The sequence below is a fragment of the Pteronotus mesoamericanus genome, unplaced genomic scaffold (genome assembly GCF_021234165.1).
Source record: "Pteronotus mesoamericanus isolate MK-2021 breed Mesoamerican mustached bat unplaced genomic scaffold, CSHL_Meso_final contig_105, whole genome shotgun sequence".
Taxonomy (NCBI): Eukaryota; Metazoa; Chordata; class Mammalia; order Chiroptera; family Mormoopidae; genus Pteronotus; species Pteronotus mesoamericanus.
The window spans coordinates 4,781,910-4,796,443 of record NW_026555006.1 but is presented as its reverse complement, the minus strand read 5'-3'; the positions used below and the strand labels follow the sequence as shown (position 1 = coordinate 4,796,443).

General features: G+C 41.7%; 1 non-coding gene and 1 pseudogene across 1 annotated transcript; both read right to left on the bottom strand.

Moving 5' to 3' along the window:
• Positions 1–4,200: 4,200 nt before the first annotated feature.
• On the bottom strand, positions 4,201–4,404 carry LOC129071510 (small nucleolar RNA SNORA73 family). The gene has a single exon (XR_008529267.1). It is a non-coding gene; the product is annotated as a small nucleolar RNA SNORA73 family (small nucleolar RNA).
• A 409-nt stretch (positions 4,405–4,813) lies between these two features.
• On the bottom strand, positions 4,814–11,718 carry LOC129069322 (transcription factor A, mitochondrial-like; annotated as a pseudogene).
• Positions 11,719–14,534: the final 2,816 nt, after the last annotated feature.

The window sequence follows — 14,534 nt, the reverse complement described above, 5'->3', positions numbered from 1 at the left end:
ATAACGCGGATCTCAATAACATGAACTCAGATCAACCGACTGGGTTGTCTAGACATCTTGGCATTGCTACTTTAAGGGCGCACTCAGCCTGTTGTACATCTCCCTGAGGCTGTGGCTTAAGGAACTCTTGCTTCTTTAAATTACTGACAATCTCTTGCATGTTACAGCAAAAAGCAGTTAAAAGCATATCCCATATGTATCATCTTTCTTCTCTTAACAACCCTATGAGGTAGGAGGGCATTTCCATTTCACACGGACAGAAACGGAGGTCCAGCGTCAGTTAGCTGTAAGGTGGAGGGCTGAGACCCAAACCCAGCCTCTGAGCCCAAGTCTAGTGTACTTTCCACCACCCTTGAGCTGGTAGCCAAGGAACACAAGCCTGCCCCCCACAAATGGCCACTTGGATGAGGCCACAAAAGTCAGAACTTTGGGCCAGTTGTTTGAAAATCCTGTCTGCAAATGTCTGGCATCTGGCAGGGCCAGTCCCAGCCAGGAGAGACCCCAGCCTGCACACAGAGGGACAGGGACATGGCACCAAGGAGAGCTTTTCACTTGGGTAATGGCAGAGCTTCTGAGTCCCACACTGTGTCAGCTGGTGGCTGCAAGGTGCTGCGACTTGTATCAACAAGGAAACAACCTGGCTTCCCTCTTTGGGCCTCTCCCAGGTATTAAGATACATCAGAGATGGCAAAAGAGAAATGAACACCCTCTGCTTTTGAGGACTTCCCTGACAAATATTTCTAGTTTATTTTATTCCACTCTATTCAGCTTGCAAAGTCAAGCACTTTGAAAAATGCACTTCCTCTAGACAAATGTTTACTGTCTACTTTGGGCCAGGCAGGGTGCTGATGTTGTAAGTGATTACATTCATGAGCGGCAGAATGCTGAGCGAGGTACTTGACCCCTCTGAGTCAGTGGCGATACCACAGTACCTGCCGCACAGGTGGTTGCAGAGCAAGCACACGCTCAGCACAGAGTAAACACTTGATGAGTGGTATTACTGGTGTTATTGGATGCGACAAATGAGGAAAGTGGTAGGTATGAAATGTTAGGGAGCCCTGGGCAGCCTCAGCAGAGCTACAGTAGCTGTACTGAGTTGAGCGATGATACTTAAACCTGAGCTGAGATGATTCTGAACTGCAGGATAATTTCCATGGGGAAGAGGCACAAGCAGCAGAAGGAAGGCCATGTGTGACATCATGGTGTTCCCACCCTCGGCCAAGTACTTTTACCACCTGCTTCTTTTCTCCCTTCTGCAACCTCTATGGACCTCTTGGGGCACTGCCAACCCGTGGTTGCACTTATCTGCTTCCAGGTCTGTCTTTCCCCGAGACTCTCAGCTCCTGAGGCCTGGAACTACATGGTCAGCCCTTAGCACAGGTAGCACACAAGGTCAGTCCTCATTACAGAATTGCTGGGTGAATGAAAACACAAAAGCAGGAAAAAGCCTGAAGTCCACAAGTAGTGGCGAAGAGTTCTGCACTGCTGGCATGTTGAGCAAACGCTGGGAATGGCGGGGATCAACACTGGGAGTTAGCAGTAGCTGGGCTACGAAGGGCCCTGTGTGATGGGCTGGGGGTTTCTCTGGATGGCTCGCACTGGGGTAGTAGCAGTAAGAGAGAGAAAATATGGGAGGTAGGAAGGATCAGTCATTAGATGGATTAATGAAGTTAGTGGGAGAAGTCAGGGAGGCCCTTCTGATGAATCCTGAACTGGCTTCCTGCTCTTGGATAATTTGCCATGACTGCCGAGCACTGACAAATATTCAGTCTAATGGAGCTCCAACACTCTGCTGTGGTTGATTGGTTCCCATCTTGACTCCTTGGCATGGAAGGTAATTGTATATGGAGGGTTCTCCAAAGAAACAGAACCAACAGGATGCATGCACATGTGTGTGTGTGTAGAGAAAGAGTATGGGAGAGAAAGAAGCAATTGGCTCACGTGGTTATGGAGGTACAAGTCCAAAATCTGCAAGGTAGGCCGGCAGGTTAGAGACCCAGGCAAGAATCGCTGTTTAAGTCCAAAGGCTGTCTGCTAGTAAAATTCCTTCTTGCCCAGAGGTCAGCTTTTGTTCTGTTAAGGTCTTTAGCTTATTAGATGAAGCCCACACACACTATGGAGGGTAATCTGCTTTAACTCTAAGTCCAGTAATTTAAATGTTAATCTTATTCAAAACACCCTCACAGAAACATCAGAATACATTTTGACCAAGTGTCTGGACATCATGGCTCAGCCTTGATCCATTAAGCTAATCATCACAGTACTATAAGAATTCCAGACTCTCTCTCTTTCTCCCTCCCTCTCTCTCCCTCTCTCTCTCTCTCTCTCTCTCATTATTTTCATACTCCAACAGGGTCACTTAGGGGAACATTTCAGAGAATCATTGTCAGCGCTCTTTTGCCCACATAAACCATGTCATCCAATCTATTATTCTCTTTTTATCCCAGTAGCCAGAACATGTGTGTGTAAGAGAAATTTCCATTGTCCTATCTTTAAGTTAACTGATCCTTTCTTCTGCCTGCTCAAATTTTCCTTTGAATCTCTCTAGTGAATTTTTCATTTCAGTTATTGTACTTTTCAGCGCCAGAATTTGAAATCTCTTTTTTAGGTTTTCTCTTCCTTTATTGATACTTCCATTTCACACATAATTTTCTTGACTTTCTCCAAATCTTTCTTTAGTTTTTTGAGCGTCTCTAAGACAATTGTTCTAAAGTCTTTGTCTAGTATACCTTCCATTAAGTCTTTTTCAGGGACAATTTATGTTGATTTATTTTTCCCTTTGAATGAGACATACATTCCTGTTTCTTTGTTTGACTTGTAATTTTTTTTCTGCACACCAGACATTTGAATCTAAAAATATGGTCACTCTGGAAATCAGATTCTCTCCCTTCCTCAGGGTTTACTGTTTTTCACTATTGTTTTTGTTTATTTTTGTTATTGTTGTTGTCATCTGTCTTTGTGCTGAGGATCAGGCTGAGATATAAATTAAAGATCTTCTCACATCTTTTCTAAGCCTTTCCCTAGGCATGTGCAGTCACATTCTAATTTTCTCTGTATATGCGGGCTTTTTTTTTTTTCACACTAATGGATCTCTTTTATTCTATTGCAACACAATTTGAAACAAGACTATTTTCCTTGCGAATGCTGTGGGGCAGCAGTTTATTTAGCTTCTTTAGGGATTTGACCTCCTTCCTCTAAAGAAGTGTTGACAAAGACTCTAAAACAAGGACCTTTGAAACAGTTTTAAAAAACTATCCCAACGTATTAATAGGTTGAAACATTTTTCACATACACTCTACTGTAGACTATAGGTAGACAAACTTTTTCTGTAAAGGGCCAGGTAGTAAATATTTTAGGTTTTGCAGGCTATGTAGTCTCTGTAGTAACTACTCAACATTGTCATTTGTTTGCACAAAAGCAGCCATAAATAATAAATAAATGAAGGAGTATGGCTGTGTTCCAATAAGACTTTATTTATGGACACTGAACTTCATATTATTTTTCATGTGTCTTGAAATATTCTTTCTTGAGAAACCATTTTAAATTGTAAACAGAATTGTTAGCTCACAGACCATTTAAAGCAGGCAGTGGGCTGGATTTGGCCCACAGGCCAGAGTTGGCTGTCCCTTATACAGGTTTCACATGTTATATAAAATATATAAAAATTACAGAGTCCAAGTCTAGAGTCTTGGAGAATTTTCTTTTTTAGATCTCTCATTTTAAAACTTACCAGACAAGTCTTCCACTTTTTGGATACATACACTCACTTGAGAAAGAAAAAATAATTCAGAATATAAGTCCCTACTTAAAAATAAAAAGAAAAGAAAGAAGCTGTAAAACAAATCTTTCACCTTAAAATATGTATTTTATTTAGGAAACACAAAATTTTTATTCTATGCAATATAAAATAATACACATAGATTTGGTACACAATCTCTTAGTTTTTACTTTAGGAAAAAAAGACAGTGAGGACGAGGGTGTATAAATCTCTGCATCTCTTGTATAAAAACTTGATACTGAAACCAGAAATCCCTAGCATGTACAACCATCAACTCTGACTATAATATGAATTATACCTAGGAATTGAAATTGACCTACATGAGTTTTGGGTGCTCTTTAAGAAATGAACAATTATATCATAGAACACTATGGCCCTACAATGTGAGACACTTTTTTTTTTTCTTTTTTTTTTTTCTCTAGAGATGTTTCCTGCATGGTTTGTCTCCTCAGTCATTGTCCAAAGGACTCTGAGAAGCTGTAGGAATATGCAGGCGCAGACTCAAGGCCCGGGTTTCTCTCCAACGTTGTAGGAAGGGACTGTACATCACTGGGCGGAGCCCTATGCTCCCTTACGCCACCTGGACAGAGCCCGGGGAGAGTGACCTCCCGGGGTATCCACGTTGGTGCGAGACACTTTTGAATGGGAAAACCCTGCCTCCATAACATAGGAAAACAAGAATATTCTTTCTTTCCACAGTCACCAAGTATAAAAAAAAATTCACAGTCTGATTTACCTTTATCAAAGGTAAAATGATTACTGCTACATTTCATGGATTATTTTGATCCTCAGTAGTTCCTAAATATAAAATAAATTTCACACGAACTTTACTCTGGTTGCGTTTTCCAAAACAAGGTATGATGACTAAATGTATTCAATTGGCAGATGTCCATGGGCTAAAGAAAAAGAAATTAAGTATAGAATGTTTACCAACTTTATTCTTGCCAATTTTCCAACAGCTTCGGGTGTTGAATCCTAATTGTTTTCTGGTATTTATCCATTAGAAACATAACTCAGTCTCCTGTTTAACACCCCTTAGGGCTGCATTTTGTGACAGAAAAGATAATTTTGTCCAACTTCATGCATTTCTTCTTCAGAAGATTTCATTTCATTATAATAACAAATTGTATTACCTTCAGCAAGTTGAGAATATACTTGCTTTTGAGAACTAGAGAGAGTTTTCCAGTTTTCATCTACAGTGTTAAATGTTAACTGTGATGTACCAGTCTTAACTTCCTGGAAGTTTCAGGTATAAAAACATTTAAGTTGAGTGAGGTCTTTTGTATTTTCAAGCATAGTTAACTCTTTTTTATTACAGCTTTCTTTTTTAAATGTTTTTGCATGATTTCTTCTTCCAAAGATACCATCTGACTGGGAGTTAACTGTTCTTGAATTCTGCGTATTTCTTCTTTGCATGCCTGCCAGCCTGTCTTGTAAGCATCGTCATATTTTTTTTCTCTTAATCAGGAGATTCCCTCTATAACTCAGGAATTTTTAAAATTAGTTCTGAATTTTTTTTTTGCAACTGAGTTCTGAGCTTTAAATATGGGTTCTTTAGAAAATTTAGAAAATGTATGAAGTCACAAACTTCTTTGGATAACTACTTGAGGTGGACAAAAACTATCTTGGTGCATATGCAAAACTGAAGGGAGAAAGCAGTGGATTCGCGCAGCCTGCGCAGACACCCTCTCCAGACTTTCCCAGGGCACTCAGCACACCCACACGCCTCAGAGAAGCTCCATGGTACCTGCTCACAAGGCAGTGACTGGGTCCATTTTCACAGAGCCCCGTAGCACAAGAGCACAACCCAAATAACGTCAATTTGAACCTGAATGCAACCCTCCCAAGCTAGCTATCATGCCCACTACTCACAAGCTATGCAGCTGTCTTCAAAAGTCCTAAATCTTTAATGTTTGTCTCCCAAAATGGGGAGGGCTTGGAATGAAGCAAGGTGTGTGGGGGAGGAAAGGGCACCAGTCCTTTAAATCCACTGGAAGTCACTTCACCTGCATGGGTAGGGGCTTGCAACAATGGGTGAAGAAAAACAAAAATTGCAGCCCACCTCTTTGTCAGCACATTTGTGATCAGAAGAAGCAATCGGTGATTGGAGCAGATCCCATATATTTGGAGGACAGGAGCCTCTTTGCCCACCCTAGCTCCTGTAAGCTGTGTGCAAGCTGCTCTAGGAACACGTGCACAGCTGCCTGCCATGTGGCTGGAAATGGTGGATGGAAAGCTGCTACCGTGCTAAGAGCTGAAATTGACTAAAATTAACTGCAATTTACCACCCAATCTTTCTCTTGGAAATTGCAAACCTTGAACAGAATCCAGAGTTCCAAAATAAAGTTGACCCTTGTGCAGTTAAAAATCCATGTATAACTTTTGACTCCCCCTAAAACATAACTACAGTCATTTAATTATTTGCAGGGAATTGGCTTCAAGACCCACTCTCCCTCTGCCACAGGTACCAAAGTGCACCGGTCCTCAAGTCCCTTATGTAAAAGGACATAGAACAATGTATGCGGTTGGCCCTCTGCCTTCGATCGTGGTTCATTGAACCCACAAATGCAAAATCTGGGGATATACAGGGCCAACTATATATTTATTGAAAAAAATCCACATATAAGTAGGCTCTGCAATTCAAACTTGGGTTGTTCAAGGGTCAATTGCAATTACATTACATAGATTCTGCCAGTGTATTTGTTGTCGAGGTGAGGAAACAGATTCCTGTGCTTCCTACGACACCATCTTCCCAGACAGCCTCTCTTGTTAAGTCTTAAAGGGTTGTTTTGTTCACTAGATGAACTGAATGGAGAGAACATTCCAGAGGGTAGGAATAGCATGTGCAAAGACACAGGCAGAAAGGGGATGAATGTGCTGAGGAAATAAGGAGAATTTCAGTATGGCTGGGGCAAGGGGAAGAAGGAGAAGTGGGGGAAGTAAAGAGAGATGGAGACAAGAATAGTCTTTGGCTTTGCAACAAGTAAATTCTCGTGGCAGAATTCTTGCTGATGTGCAAATCAAAACTTTATTCAAAACAGAATATGCAGTGATCAACCAAAGGCCCCACATTTGAATTGTTAAGTAAAGTTCATTTGTTCAGCTTGTCTAAATACTGCTATAAAAAGACCTAAACAGAGTTTGAAAAGGATGTTTTGAATTTTTAAAAAAGGTGGGGGGGGGGCAGAGTCAGAAAATATTTATTTGTTTATTTGTTTGTTTTGCTGTTTTCAGGGAAATTGTCTTCTTCGCCATGCTTTGGGAACGGTACCAGCCACCTTGCATAGTTAACAGAAGCGGAGGGTCCTGTGGTCCCAGCATCTCATGGGCATAACAGCCCCTGAGAAGTCTCCTCTGAGGCTTCTTCCTGCAGGCCCACTGTCTTCCTCGCCTCTGCTCCTCCAGCCCTTCCTTCTGGTAACCACCCAACCGCCAGCAGCCTGTTTATCCACAATATAAACAACCAAGAGAATCAAGGAACTCCATAGTGGGGGGCAGTAAGAGAGCAGTTTATATTCAGTTTTATGAGCGATGAATAATAGAAAAACAAGCTCCTGCTGGGCATCCAGTTCAACAGGGGCCCACAGGGAGGACGGAGCCCCGCGGCCAGCACCGTCCAACTTGTGCCCATTTTGTGTGGCGCTCGAGACTTCTCACAAAAATGTTTGTGAAATTACAACATACCACCTGCATCTTTAAAAAGTATTAAGGTCTATTCAGTGAGGGGCATATTTGAAGGCATTTAGACCCTCCTCAGAGAATTTAGAATGACCAAGAAATCACTGGAATCTTCATAAAAGCAAGTCTTCTGGACTTTCTCCCCTGAACTTAATCTAAGAACTTGGAGCTAGAGCAACACACTTCACCTTAACCTTAGAGGGCTATTCATTCACTGGAAAGTAATGTATTTAGCATCTACTATGTGCCTGGCCCTGCACTGGCTGTTGCAGTTTAATTTTATAGGCAATGGTCATAACCAAGGGGTGGGAGCCTAAGGGCACTCAGTTCAGCAGAGTGGAGAGACTGCGCTGTGGAAATATACACAGACGATACAAATGAGAACAAACAGGGGCTACTGATTCAGAGCTTTGCTGTAGCAAGGGAGTCAATCATTATCGCTTGTACTTGGCAGAGACTCAAAGGCAGGCGGGGGAGCAGGAAAACCTTATAATAATTAAAAAAAAAAAGAAAAGAAAAAAGGAGGATCCAGGGCTTCTGTGATCGGAGGCTATAGGCGAAGGAAAGTTGGAAACAGCTGACCAAAAGCAGACATCCTTATGTGATGGGTTTGAGGAGCTATTTGGCTTTCTCTGACAAGTCTTGAGTTAGAAGTGGGGGTAAAGAATAGGAAAGCTGACTGTCATTGACCAAATCCTGACTGTTCTGAGCTGGTTACTGCAGAGGTTGTGGTTTTGCTTCCCAAGCTGGTTGCTGCAGAAGCTGCGGGTCAGAATTCAGTTGTCATATATAACCTGTCCATTGTCTATTTATATATTCAGTCTCCCAGTACACACACCCCCCTGATTTTCATATTCATTTTTAGAATATTGGATACCTTCATAAAATAGGACACAAGCTGGAGGCAAACCTGAGTTGAGTGAAGAGATGAGTTTAGCACAGTGATCAGCAGACAGCAAACAATAAGTCCATACTGAGGCCCGGAGACAAGTCTATGATTTCAGACTTTTATTATAGCTCATCCTCAGTTCCTTTCAATTCATTCCATTCATTCATCAAATATTTTCATTTATTGTTGTATTAAAGTTGTCTTGTCTTTCCTCCATTAGTTTTTCCCCCAATAACCCTCATCTGTTCTGATATTTTAGCCTGGTCTCCCTCCTGCCAGTTTCTGAATTCTCTTAAATGGGTTGTCATGGATTGAATGGTGCTCCGTACCACCACACCCCACCAAAAAAAAAAAAAAAAAAAAAAGCTATGTCCACATCTTCATCTCTGGAATCTGTGAATGTGACCTTCTTTGGTAAAAGGGTCTTTGCAGATGTAATTAAGTTAAGGATCTTAAGATGAGATCATTCTCTATTATCTGGGTGGGCCCTAAATCCAATGACAAATACCCTTATAAGACTGAGTCAGAGGGCGACCACACAGACACAGAGGAGAGAGCAATGTGAAAACAGGCAGAGGCTGGAGAGACGCGGCCACAAACCAAGGCATGCCAAGGACTGCCGGAGCCTTCAGAACTTCTGCTTGCGTTGAGGCATGAAATAAGTTCTCCCCCAGAGCCACTAGCAGGGACATGGCCCTGCTGACACCTTCATTTAGGACTTCTGGCCTCCAGGATTGTGAGAGAATAAACTTCTCTTGTTTTAAGCCACCACGTTTGTGGCAATTTATTATTGCAGCCACAGGAAACAATACAGTCACCCATACGAAGAAATTACTCTTGTTTGTGTTAAATAAGTGTGTGATTTTGAACACTATGTCTATATAAACATTGCCAAAATCAAGGAAATATCTTTTTCAAAACAAGCAAACGAACAAAACCCAGATCCTTACCAGGCACATTGATTATTTCTATTTTTTCACATTCTCTTCCATTCATCGAATTTATGGGTAGATATTGTAAAACTGGTATTTGCAGTTCTCCATGTTCATTTAACTTTAGAATGGAAACATTGTGCCATGTGACTTCATTGTCTTCACCATCATATTCATGGTTATGTTTCACAGAGTGGAACTGAAAGCATCGATTACTTAAGTATTCCTCAACTGTTAGATATCTAGGCTATTTCCAAACTTTTTGTTGCAGACAGCGTTGCGATGAAAAATAATAGCAATAATAACCCCTTTTGTGGTGTGGCTATGATGGCCCAAGCTCAGACACCTACTTTATATGGTTTTATTTGTCTTTCAACCAATAATTCTTTGGAGCAAAAAAGAGTTTGAAGGGGGGGGATTACAGATGAAGAAATGGGGCTCTGAGAGGCAAATCAGCATGGTCCCAAAGCCCATAAAGCTAGGAAGCGGGGGAGTCTGGGTTGCAGTTTGGTCTGTCCACTTTCAAAACCCGTGCTCTGTCATTAAGCTACACCGCCTCCCAAAAGTTACAGGAGCCCTACCGTGCTCACGCCTGTGCGGTGGCAGGGTACCCAGACATCACAGTGCTCTCTGGTCTAGCAGGTGACTGCCTGCGCAGCAACCTGCTCGGGCTTAGGCCTGCTGTCTGGGCGGTGGGAGGGAGGGAGGCTGGTTGTAGCAGGGGCCCAGCAGCACGTACCAAAGGCCCAGACACTGTACACACTCTTTTATCTCATAATCAGACAGGCATTCAAAGATGTTATTCACAAGATTACTCTACCATTATATATAATAGCAAAAAATTAGAAATAAGCCAACTAAATTGGTGAAAATACCACAAGTGGATCATTGATCATTTCTAAGGGGAAAAGTATTAACTTTCTTGCCAAGTGACTTATGTCCACATATATCCTGTATTTGAATTTTGTCAATGTTTCTCACCTGGCCTTCAGCTGCTCAAGAGTAGGAAACCATCACATGCCCATAGAGTAAGTCCTCGTCTTTATGCTAATTAATTAACCAATTACATTATTTATAGACACTGGGGATACTAAGAGATAACGTCTTTATTGCTATGTTCTTTGAATATTTCTTTTGCTTAGGCTACATGCAGGCATTGTGCTAGGTACTGAGAATACAGCAGGGAACAAATGTTACAAAATGTAACCAACCTGCCCCTTGTTCCCCAAAAAGCTTTACAAAATCTTACTGAAAGGTGGGCCGATCAGTTTGCCTATTTTTAAAGAAGAGGAGGAAACAGGAAGGAAAGACTCTGCGGCAGCACAGTGGAGTTAAGTGCAGATTAGGACTGAGGAGGCTTCGGTTTATTTTGAGCTTTCTAGCTGTGTGACCCTGCGAAAGGCACTTGACCTCTCTCTGCCTCAATTTCCTCATCTGTAAAATGGGGATAATGAAAATATCTAATAAAATTCTGAGGACTAAGTTAATTTAGATGTAAAATGTTTGGAATAATGCGTGGCACGTGCTGAGTGCCCAATAAATGTTAGCTATTTATTGTTATTGCTGATATCAACAACCTGAGTAGTTCACATAATATCTCCGGCTGCAGTTTCCTCCCCTGAAAAACAGGATAATGGTAACATCTTCCTCATGGGTAAGGTTCAGGTGAGGTGAAGTAAGTGAAAGCACTTTATAAACTGGGGAGTTCGAACTCGTGACTCAAAGCCGTCAGTGGCCAGCTGTGCAGGGAACGCAGGGAGGTGAGGGGTAATGAGGTGGAAGGCGGTAGAGTCATGGGGACTGAGCTGGGTGAGAAGCCATCAGTCAACTCCAGCGACTGTGGCCACACAGATGTTTTGAATGAAGGCACAAATCTAGACTTTTATGTAAGATCTCTCTAGTTTTCAAATGTTGGCAATTGAGTCAGATTCTTGTAAAACTCTTTGAGAGCCAATCAAAATAAGGGTTCAAGTCCTCAATCTGTGACTTGTTATAAACTTCTACAACTATTAACAAACCAAGTGAGGGGAACTATGAAAACAGCTGATGCAACGTCTAAACTGAAAATCCAAGAAATAACTAACAGTCATTGGGTGCTATGTGTTGGGTACATGATAGCATCTGATTCTCCCAGTGATCTCAAGAGGTAGGCGTTAGCATCCCTGTTCTACAGATGAGGAAACTGAGGCCCAGAGATGCCTAAAGTCGCAGAACTAGTGAGTAGCTGATGGGGTGGATGCCATGTCTCTGTGACTCCCAAACCAACTCCTTTTCACTCTGAGGGTGTGGCAAGGCTGCAGCATGGTACCGTCTGTGCCCACAGGCCCCTGGGCTTCACTGCACAACCACAGTGCCAAGCAATGGGCAGGTGCAGTGGGCCCGGCGTTCAGACTTGTTGCCCTGCCCTGCTCCGCAAGTGTGGAAACCTACCTCACGGCCATTAGTGTTAACTGTGTCCCGTCATTCAATGTCTCATTTAGTCCTTGCTTAAAGAAGGTCTTGGACATCAGAATATCTTTTCAGTAAGTCTTCCAAATGTGGAAGAGGAGGCCTAAAGAGAAAGGAGAAGGGACATCAGAGTCTCCAGATCAAAAAGCATCTCAGAACCAGTTCCGAAAGCTACGTACAAAAATGCAGCAAGGTCTACATACTAATACACTTATGTTAATAATCCAAACCATAAGTCCCTGCGGTGCTGTGGTTTAGGCAAGTGGCTCCCTTCACCCTCAACCCACGCTGGGTCCCACGGCCCCCCAGACAATCACAGCAAACCCGGGGCTTGGCGGGAAGTAGGGCAGTGGTTAGTTTTAAAAGCACCGCAGGTGATTAACTAACAATCATTGATCTAGTGTATATGAAGAGAATTCAGCAGGTCCTTTATTTAATCAAGAGCTATTTCTTGAGCACCTACGATGTGCCAGACACAATATTAGTATTAGAAATACAAGGGGCAATAAAAAGGCAATGTCCTTACCCTAGTCTAATGGGGCAAGAAAGAAAAACAAATACATCATTTTTGGTATAACAGCAATTGTTATCAAGAAAAATAAAACAGGTTAGGGGATAAAGAGTGCTTGAGGAGCACGTTATTTACTTGAACACTTATTTGTTTTTTTTTAAATTAAGATTTATTTTTGACTAAGTAATACATGTGCATGTTTTTAAAAATCAAAATGATTTTTAAAAAAAAGATATTTCCTCAGAACACTTGATTCAGTCTCTGACCCCATCTATCCCATGTTCTGACCCAGGAGGTCTCAAAATGTGATCCCCTGTTTGGCAACCTGGGAACCTGTAAAATGTAGAGTTTCAGGCCCAATCCCAGACCTAGTGAAGCAGACACTCTAGGAGTGGGAGCCAGTGATCTGCATTTTCACAGGCCTTCCAGCTGATTCTGACCCATGCTGAAGCTTGAGAATCACTGCTCCAGTCTAATAAACACTTCTCTTCATTTCTTATGCATCCTTCCAGTGCCTCTTTGTAAATACCAGTAACATCAATACTCATTCTTGTTTTCTCCATTCTTACACAATTGGTTTTATCACCTACTATGTGCTAGAGATCTTTCCATACAAGTACAAAGTTCATTATTTTCTACATACTCTTATCACTTCCTTGTGTGAATGTACCATAGAACATAAATAACTAACTCCCACTTAATCATTATAGGTTATTTCCATCTTTTGCTATTCCTATTTGTTAGTACCACAGTTAATAACCTTGTGCATGTGTCATTTCACATTTATGCAAGTCAGAGGATGAATTCCTAGAAGTGGAATGCAGGTCAAGGGTAAATGAATTTAGAAACTTCAAAGATGGTGTTTCCTGCTCATAGAGGTTTTTGCTTTCTCATCTGCAATGAATGAAAACCTTTGGTTTCACCACAAACTCACCGACAGTATATTTTTTCGCCAATCTGTTAGGTAAAAAACTGTAGCCTAGTGTAGTTTTAATCTATATTGCTCTTATTTTGAATGAAGTTGACCACCTTTGCATATATTTGAGCCATCTGTAAATAACTGTGAACTATCCATTCTTGTCTTTTGTCTTTTGCCCTTATTTTTCCCCTCTATTTCTAGAAGCTTTTTTATATATTAGGAGAGAATAATCCTTTGTCATATGAACTGCAAATAATTTTTCCCAGTTTGTTCCTAGCCTTTTGACTTTATGGATTTTTTTGTTTTACTTTCATTTTTAATTCTTAAAATTGTCTTCCACCTGAAATTTAGTTCTTGAAAATCTGAACTTAGCAGCTCATCCAAAATAAATTACAGGGCTCACCAAGGCATATAAGAAGCAAGTGACCGAGTCCTGATAAAGATGACTGAGACCAAAAAAAAAGGTTTTTGTCTGCAATATTTGTACACCAGCATTTATGTAGTATCTACTATGTGTCAGGAACAGAGCGGTTTATTTTTTTGAGTTTGTATATTTTTCCATATAACTTTTCATTATGAATTCATGTCACTATATCTATTATATATTAAATATTTTCCATTGAGGGGGACAACAATATAAAATACAGTAGAGTATATAACTTTTTAATCCCCCAAAGAACAAATTATTATGAGAACCAAGCGCTGATTCACAAGTGAAATGCTGGGGTGCAGCCCATTTGTAGATTCAAAAGTGGTTTGGTACCTTTTATGTCTGTAGCCCAACACTATGCTCTGTGAAGGCAGAGACCAGGTGCCCCACGGTGCTCACTAAATACTTCTGAGAACTTACTCATGGAACAACCATGCAGAAGCTGGCCTACTTGAGAGTGTCATGCCTTTGAAGTGTCCACGTATGTGCACATGCTGTTCCCTTGTCTGGAGTCCCCTTGTCTGGAGCCCCTTGTCTGGAGCCCCTCTGTGTACCCATTTTCCAATGCTTGGGCTTAGTCAGCTCTCTGGGTCAGGGCCCCAAGCTGGGGGCCTTGTTGCTTCTGGCTCACAGCCCCTCTGCACTGTCGGCCTTGGGAGGGATCATGTTCAGTGGATGAAAAGCAGACAATTGCCAGCTACGACCGGAGCCTGAGAACGGGTCTTGGAGTCCAGAGTTCATCACGATCTAAGCCAGCCTGACCCTCATGTCTAGGAAGCCCTCTGACCACAAAACTCCCTATGAGCTCAAGTTAATCTTTCTCTCTGAAGCTTCTAGAAGAAGGCAGAGGAAGAAAAGAGAAAATAGACCAATACTTACATTTTATATATTTGATCTTCAAGACCATCCCACTGAGGTTGGGGCTCTCGTGAAGCCCCATTGGTAGCTT